This window comes from Tiliqua scincoides, chromosome 7, assembly GCF_035046505.1.
Source record: "Tiliqua scincoides isolate rTilSci1 chromosome 7, rTilSci1.hap2, whole genome shotgun sequence".
Lineage (NCBI taxonomy): Eukaryota > Metazoa > Chordata > Lepidosauria > Squamata > Scincidae > Tiliqua > Tiliqua scincoides.
In genome coordinates, this window is record NC_089827.1 from 65,591,058 (window position 1) to 65,606,562 (window position 15,505).

General features: G+C 45.5%; 1 pseudogene; it reads left to right on the top strand.

The window, feature by feature from the left end:
- The first annotated feature begins 11,152 nt into the window (after positions 1 to 11,152).
- On the top strand, positions 11,153 to 11,272 carry LOC136657786 (5S ribosomal RNA; annotated as a pseudogene).
- Positions 11,273 to 15,505: the final 4,233 nt, after the last annotated feature.

Consider the following 15,505-nt stretch of genomic DNA (forward strand, 5'->3'; position numbering starts at 1 on the left):
TTTTTAGCGTATCTGTTAAACCGGAGAGGGTTCCATTATTGGAAGACACACAGTTGCTTTTTTCAAAGTGGCAAACTACACATTACATGCAAATACTTGTAGCAAAGCTAGAATCAATTGTTCTTGCAAGATAGACAGCTTGGGGTGGTGTGTGATTTTTTTTTTTGAGTCATTTTTCTTTCCTAATTACCCTGTCAAGTGTGCCCCCCCCCCACACACAAAAGGTTCCAGGTATTTGTTTACCCTAGCAAACATATCTAGAACCTTACAGCAGTAAGCGGTTTGGGGTGGGCCTTGCAGCTTTTCTTTAAAGAAAAAATGGCATTGGGGTTTTGTTACAAGCATTTTGCTTAGAATGCATAGTTTGTTCCTAAGAATATAGTTCTGACCTTGCTATAAGGTTCCAATTGCATCCCAAAGGTCCTTAGTGGGTTTGGAACCTGTGGTGGGTGAAATCTGTTGGTCCCAAATCTGTGGATAGAGAGGACCCACTGTATAGGGCTACCCTCAGTGGCATCACTAGGGTTTGTGTCACCCAGGGAGGGAGGCCAGAACGTCAACCCCAAGATGGACCTCCTTCCATGGACCTCCTTCCATGGACCTCTGGCGATGCCTTGGCCCCACTGTTTTTTGGGGCTATAACTTTTGATAGAACAGAGATATTTCAACATGGTTTGTTTCATTGCATTCCACCTGAAATTACATATTGAATGATATATAACATGATGGTATTGTCCAAAAATACCATGTTTTTTTTTAATTTTGGCCAGTGGTGAATGTCACCCGGTGTGGCCCACATCCCATGCACTCCCCCCAATGATGCCACTGTCTACAGTTTTCTTTGTAGATCAAATTGACCTCTCACTAGAGCCAAACCATCTTAATTAAGTGAAAGCAAGATGCCTGATCTTGGAAGCTAAGCAGGGTCAGGCCTGGTTAGTACTTGGTTGGACCACCTGGGAATATTGGGTGCTGGGAATACCGGGTGACTGAAGGTTGCCAACCAACCAAGATGTGACATTCGGCCCTCTACACAGCAATGAAGGATCTCCTTTTTAATGCAGAGTTTTCATCTTGATTCAGCCGTCCCTAATGCATGGACTGACAAGAAGCCCTGCTGGCCGGCATAATTAAGTGAGTTTCGGTTATAAGCACGGCTTAGCCATGACTTCAATTTCTGTGGATTATGCAAAGATGGAAATGATGAGTACCCCAATCAGTTTGGTCAATGCTGGGCAGTTTATGCCCTTCAGTTATGGATGTATACACAGTGTGCCGTCATGCTTTACCAAGGGGAAAAAAGGATCTGTTACACAGCTTAGGGTGCGGAACTGCAAAAGAAGGAAGAGTCAGATTTGAATTTGTATAGCATTTAAATGCACATTTTTCTTGCTTGTGAGCACATGTGCACATGCACCCCTGATATCTCTCTGGGCATGAGATCAGCCACATCTGCATGTTAAGTATGGGCAAGACAACTGAGGCAGGAGGCAGGCAAACTTATATGACTGGGACTGATCTGAGGGCAGATAATAAAGCTCAGGACTAGAGCTTGCAGAATGGATCAGTGACTGATAAGGAGTCATACGTGTATATACAAAGCACAGGATAAAGTGCAGACAATGAGCTTCAGGCAGCAGCTGTTTACGTTCCCTGCCAATCCTTGCATCATTTCCTAGAAGCTGCTGAGAAGCTGGGGCCAATTAGCCCAGAAAGTAGTCCAGCCAGTGTTCGAGTGAGAGCCAAGAAGACGGGATTAAGATGGGTTCCTGGCATGGGAGGGTTGGGGGTTTTATGGAAAAATCTGGGCTCTGGAATAAAATTGAAGTTCCTGAAAAAGCTCTGCCTGCATTTAGGGATAATGTCTAAACTCCAGCTGGCATATGGAATCAAGTTTTGCATGCTGGCTGGGTGGAAGCATTTCCAGAAAGGGATTGGTTTCATCCTGGAAATTGCAGGAGGCCTCCAGACCAAGGAAGGGTGGCGGTTTGGTGTCTTCCTTCTTGCTGGAGGATATATGCACGGTGCTGGATTCCGTGCCCAGGAACACGTGTTGTGCTTTTCTTAAGTTTATGGGGAATCCCAAGACACAAACACACACACACACACACACACCTGCCTTTACTGTGTCTGAAATCTACAACTGTGAGTAGCACACTTGTGTATTAGCTAGCCCCCCCTTTGACAATTTCCTTCCATGCTTTATGGGGTCAGACAACTTACAACTCAATTCTAAACTGCACCAGTACAGCCAAGCAGAATGGCCTGCACTGTATCCTACTCAGGTTAGAAGCAGGTTGGAGGTCACCTTGGGGGTAAGGGGACATTTTTCCTTTAACCCCGTGTAACACACCACCCTGCCCTCTGGGGCTACTCGAATTTGCACCAGCTATTTAGCTGGCCACATCCAAGAACTCTGTGTAGGGCTGCCTTGGCCAGGAGTGAAGGTTAGAATACAGCATAGACTGCTGCCACTGACTTTACCCCCTTCTGGAGGCTACCTCCCCCTGTTCCACCGTCCCCACCCAGAAATGCTCCCTCCCTTCCTTCATAACACCCTCCTGCCACCCACTCCTACCCTCTGCACCAGCCAATGCACACTTACCTGTGCCGACTTACCTGTGCCTAGATCGGGCCTGGCCAAGCTAGTGCGGGCTTCCGCACCAGCCCAGCCAATTCCTGAGCAAGTGCAAACACTTGGAGCTGCTCTAAGGAGGCCTGCACTGGCTTAAGGGGAGATTGGATTGGGCTGCCCAATATCTTGGCAGCACGAAAAAGTAGGAAAAAAAGCCCCAAAGGAACAGGATATTCACATCTAGTAAACAAAAGTGGATGAAGAAAATTTACTAGTGTTTTTTAATCAAGGCATGACCAGTCTGTAAGTAGAGCTATAATTTTCTTCAGAGACCGGGTGAGTAAGCAGTAATTCTGTACTCCAATTACCTTGGATGATATATTTACTTATACATTTGGGGTGAATTTTTCCTTCCCCCACCACCTCCCATGTCAGTGAATGAAGATATTGACTGCGAGATCACAGGTCAAGACATTTTCTTTCACCGTTTACTCCTTGTCTCTCTGACTGTAGTATGAACTCAGTATAACATGCAAAGCAGTCAATCTGACTGCTGACCAACCAGGCTGAAAGCTTTCCCCATCCAACTTTGGCACCTGGATTGGCTACCGATAATGGCCGACCCAGTCATATGTCAAGCTGAAGTCTCTTCTTCAGGTGGTGAGTTTGGGGTGGTGTTTAGTAGCTAATACCGTTTTCATACTTTTGGTTTGATGAGGAATTGCTTCTGGTTGCTTACGTGGGCCATTCTAGGGCCTATGGAGGCCAATGGAGTGGTTTGCAGGACCCAGAAGCGGCCTCCAGGGGCTCCCAATAAAGCATTGGGAGGGAGCACCACATTGCAGCTCAGCGCATGGGTTTATGACCCACCGCACAATGGGTCGCGACCCACCAGTGGCTTGCAACCCACAGTTTGAGAAACACTGGTCTAGGCTCTTGAGAGGAACAAAAACTTGGGACTGAGTCAGACAGTACTTTCCCTTGGCTTAGCTAATAATGCAGTGGGGAGCTGTCGCATGTCTGTAGCATGTTCACGCGATGTGGGTACTAGAGGGAGAATCAATTCATATTGTGCTGGTCTCTTAACCATTTTCTTGTGAGAAAAGGCCAGCACTTGCTCGTGTGATGTAAGGGAAGGATGGAAAAGATGCTTTCTGGCACACAGGCAGCAACAACTGCTGACACATTCATACTGTGGACTTGTTCTCTCATGCCTAACCTCTTATTCTTGCTTTCCAATCTTTCAGTTCCCAGCCGCTCCATTTGTATGCTAAATATGGAGTGGGGAGTGGAGGGAGCACGTTTTTGCTGGTCCAGAATCCCAGGAGAAGGATACAAAAATGTGCCTTTATGCTACCATTAAAGCTTCTCATTTTCCAGCTGAGTGGTATCATTTTTTACTGCCCTGCCCACTTAGGGTGAAATTATCTCTATAGCAAAGGACGTGGATTGCTTCTCTTGCTCCTTCCTTCTGCCCGTCAAAAACAAGTCCTTGCATTGTGTGAATGTGCTGCGAGCTTGTAGAAAGCAAAAGCTCTGTGTTGTCCTTTCTCTCCCAACCCATTCTCAGCATGCACCGCAACAGCTGTTCTGTGCCCTGGAATGGACCTGTTCCACTTTGCAGCAAATGTGCAGGAACAATTGCAAATATTTCTGTGGAGGGGCATGAAAAGGTCAGTGTGGCCTGACGCAGCGCTGGGCTACGGCTAGGGAGAGGCGAGTTCAAGTCTTTGCTCAGACATGGGGCTCTTTGGGTAGTTTTGGACCACTTCTTCCCTAACTATCTCTGAGAGTGCAATCCTAAAAGTATGCTTGGCGGGCACAAGTCCTTTGCGCCAACCTGGGGGGGTTGCAAACATGTCTTAAGGAGTATTTGTGCCTCTTCGGATGTCAGCTGAGCTGGCGCACAAAAGTGCACTGGCCCATGGAGGTCAAATTCAGCCTCCATGATGACAGAGACAAGTGAGTCTTCACCAGCCAAGCTCAGCCAGCATGGGGGTTGGGGGACGTGGGGAGGGTGGGGAGGAGGCATTTTGGGGGGGAGGGGGGAGGCGGGCAGGCCCATGGGTGGGCAGAAGGGGGGCTCTGTATTTTTTTTTCCAAAGTAGCTTGGCTTGATGTTCCTCTTATTTTTATTTGAATTATTTACAGTTGTGATTGTCTGGGAAAATAATGAATGTTTAGAAGTAATAAGCATTAGTAGTTTTCAAACTTCGAGGGAGCTTTACTCCCTCAGTAAGTCCTTGTGTGGGAGGGGCTCAGGCAGCGACGCAATCCCCAGGATGGCGCTGCTAGGGGGGGCGAGGGGCGTGCTTGTGACTTACTTTCAGAAGGCAGGGCTGCAGCAGGCTGCAGGAGGTGTGGGGAGCCCTGCACAGTACTCCCCGAGGCTTGGAATGTTTGGAGAAAGCGGGTGCAAAGCAAAGCACTTCCGTTTTGCTGGAGGTGCTTTGCGCCCGCTTTCAGTGAAAGTTCCAAGCCGCAGGGAGGGCTGCGCAGGGCTCCCCACACCTCCTGCAGCCCTGCCTTCTGAAAGTAAGTCACAAGCACCCCTCCTCGCCCCCCCAAACGGACGCGATCCTGGGGATCGCTTCCCTGCCTCTCCCCTTTCCCTGCCCCTTAAAGGGATGGGGGAACCTTTACACAAACTGGTGGGTCACGACCCACCAATTTGAGAACCACTGCATTAGCCTATATGTGAAGTTTTGATTTTTTGCCCCAATGTGCATGACTTTACACTCACTTACATTGAAATGCATCTGCTATTCTGCCGCCCATTCTGCCAGTTTGGAGAGATCCTTCTGGAGCTCCTCACAATTGCTTCTGGTCTTCACCACTTGGAAAAGCTTGGTGTTGTCTGCAAACTTAACCACTTTGCTGATTTCCCAGGATCAGACATGGTGCATTGTGTATGTGTACACCATTCTCTCCAAAGCCACCTGACAGTGACTTTTTGAGCAACCACAGCACACAAACATCCATCTGAGTCCATCATCCTATGAGATTTGACAGTGTATGTGTATGCTTCATTGATGATCCCATTATTGCAGTGGTTCTCAAATTTCTTATTACCCTGCACATGCCCAATCTCGTCAGATCTTGGAAGCTAAGCAGCATCAGGCCTGGTTAGTACTTGGATGGGAGACCGCTTGGGAATACCGGGTGCTGTAGGCTTATACCATAGTCTTTCAAGACTGAAGGTTGCCAACCATTAGCATTGGAACCCACTTTGTAGAATGACAATCTTTCAGGACCCACCAGAAGTGATGTCATTAACCTCGAAGTGATGTCATGGTCAGAAGTGTCATCACCAAGCAGAAACATTTTTAACTGCCCCCCCCCCCAAATTAAATCTAATTAAGGGCACAATCCTAACCAGGTCTACTCAGAAGTAAGTCCTATTTTGTTCAATGGGGCTTACTCTCAGGAAAGTGTGGTTAGGATTGCAGCCTAAGTAAATTAAAAGTTTACAAGTATATGTTTAAAATTTATGTAAAATAAAGAACCCTCCCAAGCAGTTGCTGATCTGTTTAAAAAAATTTCCCAAACATCCCAAAGGCTGCAGTCCTATCCACCCTTACCCAGGAGTAAGCCCCACTTACTGTTGTTGTTAAAAGCATATACATAGTAGCCTGTTAAAAGTACAGATCTCCCCAAATGCAGTCACATACCATGGTAGCAGCAAGTCTAATATATTAAAAATACAATACACATTGAAATGCATGCGGACCCACTTGAAATTGGCTCGTTACCCACCTAGAGGGTCCCAACCCGCAGTCTGAGAAACACTGCACAATTGTAATCCACTTTGAGCAACACTTTGGTAAAGCAACTGGAAGTTGGAAATAATTGAAGACTAGGATCTAAAATAGTTTCTCTGGCTTCTGCAGTCCACGAAAGCCCAGGGATTGCCACACATGGCAGCCATAAGGGACTTAATTCTCTTTTCTCCTTTTTGATCCAGCCTAAACAATATTATCCTAATATAGCACAACTGTCACGTTTTACCACCATCATTGCTGAGAGCTGCTTGCTTTACCCAATCGCTCCATAGGATGGAACCATAAAGTGGTAGTAGAGAAAGATGCTTGATTCTTATTCATCTTTTTTTTTTTTCTAAATCCACCAGCTGATCCTCTTTTCAATAAACAAAGAGTGATTACTTCTACCTAGACAGCTTGGTGGAAGTCATTTTCTTGGTTCTGACCGTGTGATCCAGTTCTGATGTATGCAGAAGTGCTGATAAGGAATGAGAAATGTCACCCATGAGACCATCACGGATTATTTTTATTCACAGTTGTATAATGAAAAGGCCAATCTCCTAACACAGGAAAATATTCCATTGTTCTGGCTGGGCAGTTGCTATCCTCCCTCTACCAGGACATCACGGGTGGAAGAGAAGGATGCATCTGGCATTGTGTGACGACGGATTGAAATTTCATTGTTCAAAGAACTTCAGCCCGGTTGCTCAAAGGAGGTCTCTTTATGTAATTTCTTTGAGTAGGCTCCTGAAAGGAGTGAAGATGTCGGGATAAATGGACTGAATGCACTTCCAGAGTCCGGGGCTTTCACAAAACATAGAGGCACAAAACAGAAGATGAGTGTTCAAAGTCCAGGCCTTTCTTGAGCTTGGAACATTATGTAGCAGATACCTTGCTGTTTTCTCTCTTCAGCTTTGTCTGAAGAACATCTCGCAGGGCCTTAATTTTGTGTGATGATTTTTGGCATTCATTGTGGACAATGGAGAGTGAACTGTGCTCAGAACTCCACATTGCTAGGCAGTGAAAAGATTAGATGAGAACTGATTATGCTTCTGCTTAGCCCCCAAACCCATACAGGGCACATGAGAAGATGAAAGCCCAGTGGCATTGCTGGGCTGGCTGGCACCCAGTGCGGAGTTTAGCCTGTGGAGGTTTGATGTTCTGGAAGTTTGAGGATGATGTGATGACGTCATTGCCAGCTGCTTCTGGAATGCCCCGACTTGAAACCAATAAAAGCCAAGGGGGCCTTTTCCGTGCGTGGAGAAACATCTGAGCTTGGAGATCCGCTCACCTCTCTGGACCTCATCGCCAACAGTGCAGCAAGGGCTGAAGACTCAAGTGGGGACAATGCTCCCCATGGGGGGACTTCATGGACCATTTCAAAGTGCCCCACTTTGGGTGGTCCCCACCAGCCGCGCCAGCCTCACGACACCTATATGAAAGCCATTTCCATTAATGTGACACCCCTGGAGCTCTCTAACCCACTTCTGTTTCCCACCCCTTACTTATTCAGCTCTTTTACAGTGAATGATGTGCATGGAGCTTAAAATAAATAGGATAGAAGGCTATGGAATAAATATAGCATGAAGAAGAAAAAAAACACACTAGTCCAGGTCGTAGTCCAAATTGCTAAAGGTTTGGGATAGTGTCCTGGATTATTAGCCCATTGGATTCTCAATTTGGTTCTGCTACCTGTCTAATCCTGGAGCTTCTGCTCAAAAGGTAAAATAAAAGTCCCCCAATCAACTTCAGTCATTTATTTTTTCAGCCTCCTGTGGGTTGTCCCATGGTCTTAGTGCTCTCTGGTTCACTCAATTTCCATTGCCAGGTTGGCTGCAACATTGTAGGTCTGTTTTCTGAGTTGCGTGCATTGCATGAAAGGGATCCCTGGAATCTGTAATAAATCCCTTTGCTTCCCTGGCCTCCTTGTAATCATGCCAATGGCTTGTGCACCAAGTTCACTAACAGCCCAATCCTATTCAGGATTCACAGCCATTTATGACAGTGCAACAGCTCTTTGTCAGCTGCCATTTTAAGAAGGCTGTTGCTGATCTCCCTGGACCTGCCAGAGCAGGTAAAGGCAGTGGCAGTGTGGGGAGGGGACAAACTGGGCAAGAAGGGGGAAGGAACTGGGGAGTGAGGAGAGTGCAGGAGGGAGTGGAAAATAGCAACTGTTACCCTGCACATACCTGATCTTGTCTGATCCTGGAAGCTAAGCAGAGTCAGGCCTGGTTAGTACTTGGATGGGAGACCACCTGGAAATACAAGTTACTGTAGGCTTATATCATAGTCTTTCGAGAATGAAGGTTGCCAACCAAGAATGTGCACTGGAGCCTTGCCTTCCTTTTGCAACCTCCCCAGCCCTCTTCCTCTTCTCAGACATGCACCAGCTAAAGAGCTGGTACAGGTCCAAGGAAACCCATTGCAGAGCAGAGGACTTATAGAGGGGTAAGGGGTTAAATCCCCTTTCCTCTCCAAAGTCTCCCAATCTTCCACCCTTCCCTTTTGACATGGTTGCACCACTGCAGGGGGGAAGGATAGGATTTTGCCATTAAAACACACACACCACACACACCTATACTTTCCTTACATAGATCCAGCAGCCCAGCTTTTCCCCCAGGCCTTACATAGAGGCCATTTGTGTTTGACTAACCTGTTTATAGGAAGGGGTTGTATTCATACGAGTATATGATATACTCGTATATGATGCTTTCAGTGGTCAAAAATAGAGAAGCAGTAACAAGAGAGGGAGGAAGGGTCTATAGAGGTTGTTAAAGGTCCTAAAAATAAGTGAAAGTCCCATGAAAGGTTTCAAAAGCTTCCTCTTTTCTCGCTAAGTTTTGAGTAGGCTTGCCAAGAATCCTCCACTGGAACTCATCCACGATATATATGCTTTCAAATCAAAGTCCTGTACAATAAACATTTAAAAAGTTCAACATTATATTGCACGAAGAGAGGAAAAATATTAGCTTGCAGGCTAAAAATATATCATAAAATGCTTTAAAAACATTTCTCTTCTAAATACTGCAGAAATCTGAACTACAAGTTGAGGAATTTAGCAGATCTGTTTGGATTTCATCAGAGACCTGCCACTTTTTTTCTTTCCATTCTGCTTTTTATGAAATGAGCCTTCTAAATATAACCCAAATTGCATTAAAGCACTCCGGGCAGGAATCCTATCACGCTCCTGGGAGGAAAGCCTCTATTTGATTCTACAGTGGCTGCCATCTCTGATAATTCCCTGATTTCCCCCCCCCCTTTCATTTTTGGCTCACATGAGATAGTGTACAAGATGCTGATGGGAAAGAATTTAATGCAAGAGCCTATCTGCTGTTGTATCAGAGAGTCTTCCAGCGCTGGCGACAAAACAGAAACGAGGGAAATATCAGAGCCAGATAAGGTTTCTTATCTGAGCATTTTTTTTTTTTTTTTTGCTTTTACATTTTGAGAAACAAAAAGGGAAGTGGAAGGAGAAGAACACAATGATGACCTTTGTGGAGTTTGGACAGACTCTGCAAGGCACACGTGGAACTCAAACCATGTTTTTGCTGGTGGGTAGCTATTTCTGGCATAGTTTGTCTAGATAATTATAAAGTATGCATATCCTGAATAACAAAGAATGCTTCCCAAGTATTATGAGAAACTTTTCCTCCAGTTATAATAACACAACGCCTGGTGGATGCCAACCGGCATGTAAAACAAAAGATAGGGGCGCACCGCCATCAACCTCAGACAACGGGTTTGAATATCTGTTGGCGAACTCACGTGTCTTACAATGGCATGATTGCAAAATGGGTCTTGAAATTTCATGTACACATTTGTCCCCTTATGTGTGGGGGTTCCATTGCAGAACCCCCATGAACAGCTGAAACCATGGTCTGGGACTCTGCTCTACTCGTCTCTGGAGGGGCTGAGGGGCTTCCGAGCTCAGCAGAGGCCGGCCTCAGAAGGAGCTCGGCAGCTCAAACCACGTGACTTTCAGTTTCACTTTTTAATGCATTATAAGGCCTCTGGAGGGGGCATGCAGGGAGACACACGGGGGGGGGACATATCTGCAGATAACTGAATCCACAGATACAGGATCCATGGATATTGCCCCCCTTGTTGTTGGAGTGGGTCTATAGATTGGTGTGTCTATGTATTGAGAGGATGGGACGTAGTTACAGTGGGCCCTTCTAATCTGTGGGGTCCGGGTCTGCCAATTTGAGTATCTGTGAATGCCGGGTCTGCGACTGAAGGGTCTCAGAACACCTCCCAGACATGACTGGAAAGCACTTCCAGTTCATGCTGGTGACCTCCAGTCTGGGAGACCTTCTGATGAGGCCAGGGGGCTGCATGTGACCTGTTGAGGGCCAAACTAAGCCCCAGGTAAGTAACTGTGGCACAGCACCAGCTTCCAATGGATTTCATTATCAGCAGATTTTACTATCTGTGGGAGGGGGATCCCCCCTTAAACTATACTGTGAATACCAAGGGTCCACAGATAACAGGAAATAAGTCTAAAACATGACCTGCTTTTTTTTTGTCATCAGCTTCCTAGCCAAAGAACTAATGTGAATTCCCAGTCCTTAATGACTTCCTCTTTTCCCTAAACTATAATTCTCTGTTATAACCATCTCCTTTGAAAGTCAATAGCCACCAGGAACTTACAAAGTAAAATCTACTTCAAAACTTCAAACATAAATAAGTAATCAGAAGATGAAAACCATACAAGGTTAGACATGGAAGTTGGAGATCAGAAGTACCATGAATAATTGACTTGAAGAGATGGAGACGCCAAATATTTCCTAGGCTTTCTGTTCTCTTACCCAATTATTCTTGCAGTAACTGTTACCCTGCACATGCCCAATCTTGTCTGATCTTGGAAGCTAAGCAGGGTCAGGCCTGGTTAGTACTTGGATGGGAGACCACCTGGGAATACCAGGTGCTGTAGGCTTATACCATAGTCTTTCGAGACTGAAGGTTGCCAACCATTTTTTCTCCCCTGTGCATGAAAGACAAAAACTATAGCAGAGAGTCAGTTGTGTCCAGTGAAATATGCTGTGATCTCGTATACAAACTTGATCACAAACATCTGTAATGTTTGTTGTATTACAAAATGAGCTGCTGTCCTGCTCCCTGCAGAAGTTCTCCAGCTCAGAACATTAGGTGAGACTTGAGCATTCAGAAGTTCTTGTGCCCATAAGTCAGCTTAATCTTGCTGAGCCTCTTGTTAGTTGCGATGGAACAACATAGTCCAAGAACAGTCCTGACCATGCAGCTTTTTGTTTGGGGAGTAGCTTCTCTACACGGGTTAAATGTTTCTTGCAAACATCTGATGTGGAAGTTGTCCTCCATCCAGGTGTAAAACCTCCTTTTCTTTGGGGGTCTGTTTGCTTGGGGCAAGCAACACTTCTCCGTGGCTGGTGCTGGGTGGGCCAGTGAACCAAACTACAATTCCCAGGAGGTAATATGTACCAGCATTACAAGTCAAAGAGAAAACTGTCAATAACAGACAAGTTTCTTTTCCAAATGTGTGCAGAGAAAACTTGTAGATTCAGTCTAGAAAAAAGGTGCCTGAGGGGGGACATAATTGAGACTTACAAAATTATGCAGGGGATGGATAAAGTGGATTGGGGGGGGGGTGTTCTTTTCCCTCTCACACAACACCAGAACCAGGGGACACCCACTAAAATTGAGTGTTGGGAGAGTTAGGACAGACAAAAGAAAATATTTCTTTACCCAGTGTGTAACTGGTGTGTGGAACTCCTTGCCGCAGGATGTGGTGATGGCATCTGGCCTGGATACCTTTAAAAGAAGATTGGACAAATTTCTGGAGGAAAAGGCCATCACAGATTACAAGCCATGATGGTTATGTGCAACCTCCCAATTTTAGAAGTAGGCTACCTCAGAATGCCAGATGCAGAGAAGGGCACCAGGATGCAGGTCTCTTATCTTGTGTCCTCCCTAAGGCACCTGGTAGGCCACTGTGAGAAACAGGAAGCTGGACTACATGGGCCTTTGGCCTGATCCAGCAGGGCTCTTCTTATGTTCTTATATAGGGTGGATTCATTTATGCCATCGTTTCTGGGTTACAGGCTAGCACTCTGAACCACCAGAGTGGATTACATTCTTGACCTTTTAGGGTCTTTGTGGGAGGAGCATGAGTGCAATATTCTGCAGAATGAGCTGCTCAAAGAAAGCATGTCATGTCCATTCATACATTGTTATATTGTGATTATACACAATATATTTTATATTATACAAGGGTTATTTGTATTATACAATCTGATTATACAAGGGATGCATTCATTGTAAGATTCAATTTTTAGCATTAAAAAAATTGGGTCAGATAACGCTAAAGTCATCCATATAGTAGTAATTGTGTGTGTGTTTTAATAGCAGTCTGCCTGTACAAGTACCGGATTCATGAAATTGGATTCTGAACGCTGACTGTTCTCTGCTCAATTTGCGTCGGCTTGGCAATGTGGTACATGGGTGAGATAAGCTCAAGGAAAGCTCTCGCTGTGGCTAAAGGGGACATAATTAACTGATACACGCAACTTGCAACGTGACTCTCATGTGGCCTAGAGCCATGAGAATGTGCATAAAACTTGCATGATCCTATTTATGTCCTAATGAGAGCACACCCTATTATCATACTCAGTGATGGCGGAATTGAAAGGACTGGATGCTATTAAGGAGAAGATGGATTTTACCTCTGGTAAAACAGAATAAAAAGCTTCTAGAAGGAATTAACTGTATTTTTTATACGCATCGTCTACACAGGATTTTAAAAAAAATCTTCTCTTCATCTGGATCTGATAAAGAATTTAAAAGCTAAGACCAAGGACCTCGTGAAATTCCACTGAGAAATCCTACATTAGTGGCCTGATCCTGAATGGTTTGCCAGTGCACCCCCCAGGGGAATTTTGGCTGATGGACGTCTCCTCAGGAAAAGGGGACATTTGTCCCTTTGTCACAGCCCCAGGATCCGTAATGGGCCAACTCGGACCTGCGCCAATGGTATTGCTAGTGCAAGCCTGAGTTGATCTGTGTTAGCGGATTAGGCCCCGGAAGAGGGATAGGATACGGCGTGTGCAGGTGCCACTGATCCCACCCCCTCCTGCGCCCAATCCACTCACTCCCTGTCTCTGTTACCACCCTCCCCTGCCCTGTTCCGAATCCTCCCCACCCACCTCCTGCCCTCTCACCTGGACTTACCTGCTCCAGGGAGGTCCGTGTGGCCACCAGAGCCAATGAAAAGGCTTTGCCCTTCCTGCCAGCATGCCTGGCCATGCCATTGCAAAGCACTTTACAGCTTCCACCCCCCCTTTTAATGGGTGAGCAAGGCAAATCAATAGTCCACATACTTATTCTGTGATCCACTAGGCTGACACAGCAGCAGCACATAGGATCAGGCTGATTTGAAGTTTGACTACCATACCAGAAAGTAGCTGATATTTGACTTTTTCTAAAAATGTCTATTGGATTGCACCCACCTGAAACCTGGGGGCTGGGACTGGCTAAACATGGAAGCAGGATCTTCAGCATCTTTGGACACCCCCGGTCAGCAGTAGTCTTCCTCAGCAGCTTCTTCATTACATTCCTCTTTTGGCCCTTTTTAATACTCACAGATTTGGATTATTGCTCCACGTGTCCAGAATAGGATGCTGTACTCAGAACAAAGCTTCTGTTTAGCAGCAGCCAAAATGCCTTGATAGTATCGGCCTGTCTCTACCAGGACACAAAATGTAAACAATAAAATATAAATTTGAAGTCATTCCGCATGCATAGCAGGACTCAAATAATCAGTTTCTGGAGGGAATGAAAATGTATTTTTAATCTCCAGTGTGGAAGATACTGGGAGACAGAGATCAAAAACTGAGCATAGTTACCCCACCATCACCTAAAAGGGGGAAGAAAAAAAAGAGAGAGAAAAGCTTGTGATAAGTGTGATGTTTTAACAGTCGTCATGGGCATAAAAATGAGTTGCTTGCACTGAAGATAAACAAATTGAGAGATGGCGGGGAGGAACAACAGTTTTAGTTAGAATTAAATATGACTTCACAGCTCTCCGTATAGGACAAACAATGTCATTATGACAATTTTGTGTTCACTTCTCTTACGTGATTGGGAAAATGGCAAAATCAGTGAAAAGCAAACCACTTAGAACTAGCAGGTAATTTCCACAGGACCATTTCTAATTACTCCCACGCAAAATTGAAAACTCCACTATGTTTTTGTGTGGTTTCTTTTCTTTTCTTTTCTTTAGTTGAGTGTAGTTGCCTTTGAATACAGTAATGACTTTGAGCATTTGGAGAAAATCACATTCAGGAATGGCAGTAGAGGAAAAGAGCATTTGGGAACATAAGAGCAAAATGGCTGACCAAAATGGAATGGTAAAAATTGCCATTTTCATTGCGAAACCAGAAGTGCCAGTTTTGTTTTTTTTAAAACATATTTGGAAGCGTGGGACCCTTGGACCCCCTGGACCCCTTAGGACTCCAGCACTGGCTGGAGGTAAGTTAAAAAAAAAACGCTTCCCATCCCTGGCAGCAGCGCAATCCTGGGCATTGTGTCACTGCCATAGCTCCTCCCCACACACACTTATAGTACTCTTCAACTAGGAGTTTGGGAAGCGCTGACGTAGAGCCTTTTGAATAGACTGGGACTTATGTATCCTTTTATTCCGCAGACCCCTTTCGTGCTCTCAAGGTGGGTGTATGGCATGAATGGTTCCTGCTTGTGGAGGCTTCAATGCATACTGAATAGATGTGCCAAGAAGTGGACTGTCATCTCAGTTAGGCTTCCGCATCCTGAGAATGCCCCAGTCAGGGTCAACTTTTACTGTCTGCTGGAGCGGACTTTGGAAAAAAAGGAAACTCTGTTGCTTGGGACAGGTCTTCCTGATCAGATAACACAACAATACAAAAAGAAGCCGGACAACAAAGACATTGCGAAAGACTTGACGTTTCCTCAGACCCACAGAATCATTTTTTTTGGACAGACAAAAGGCCTCCTATGTGAAGATGTAAAACCTAAAGGAACATTCTGCCGCATACAGTATCGTGGAGCATTCACACTTACGAACACAGAACCTGGGAAGCAGGATAGATCTGTTTGTGTTCTCCGCAGTCTCAAAAACTCCTTGGCCCTACTTGTTTGGCTTCTGCTGTGCTTCTTGGTC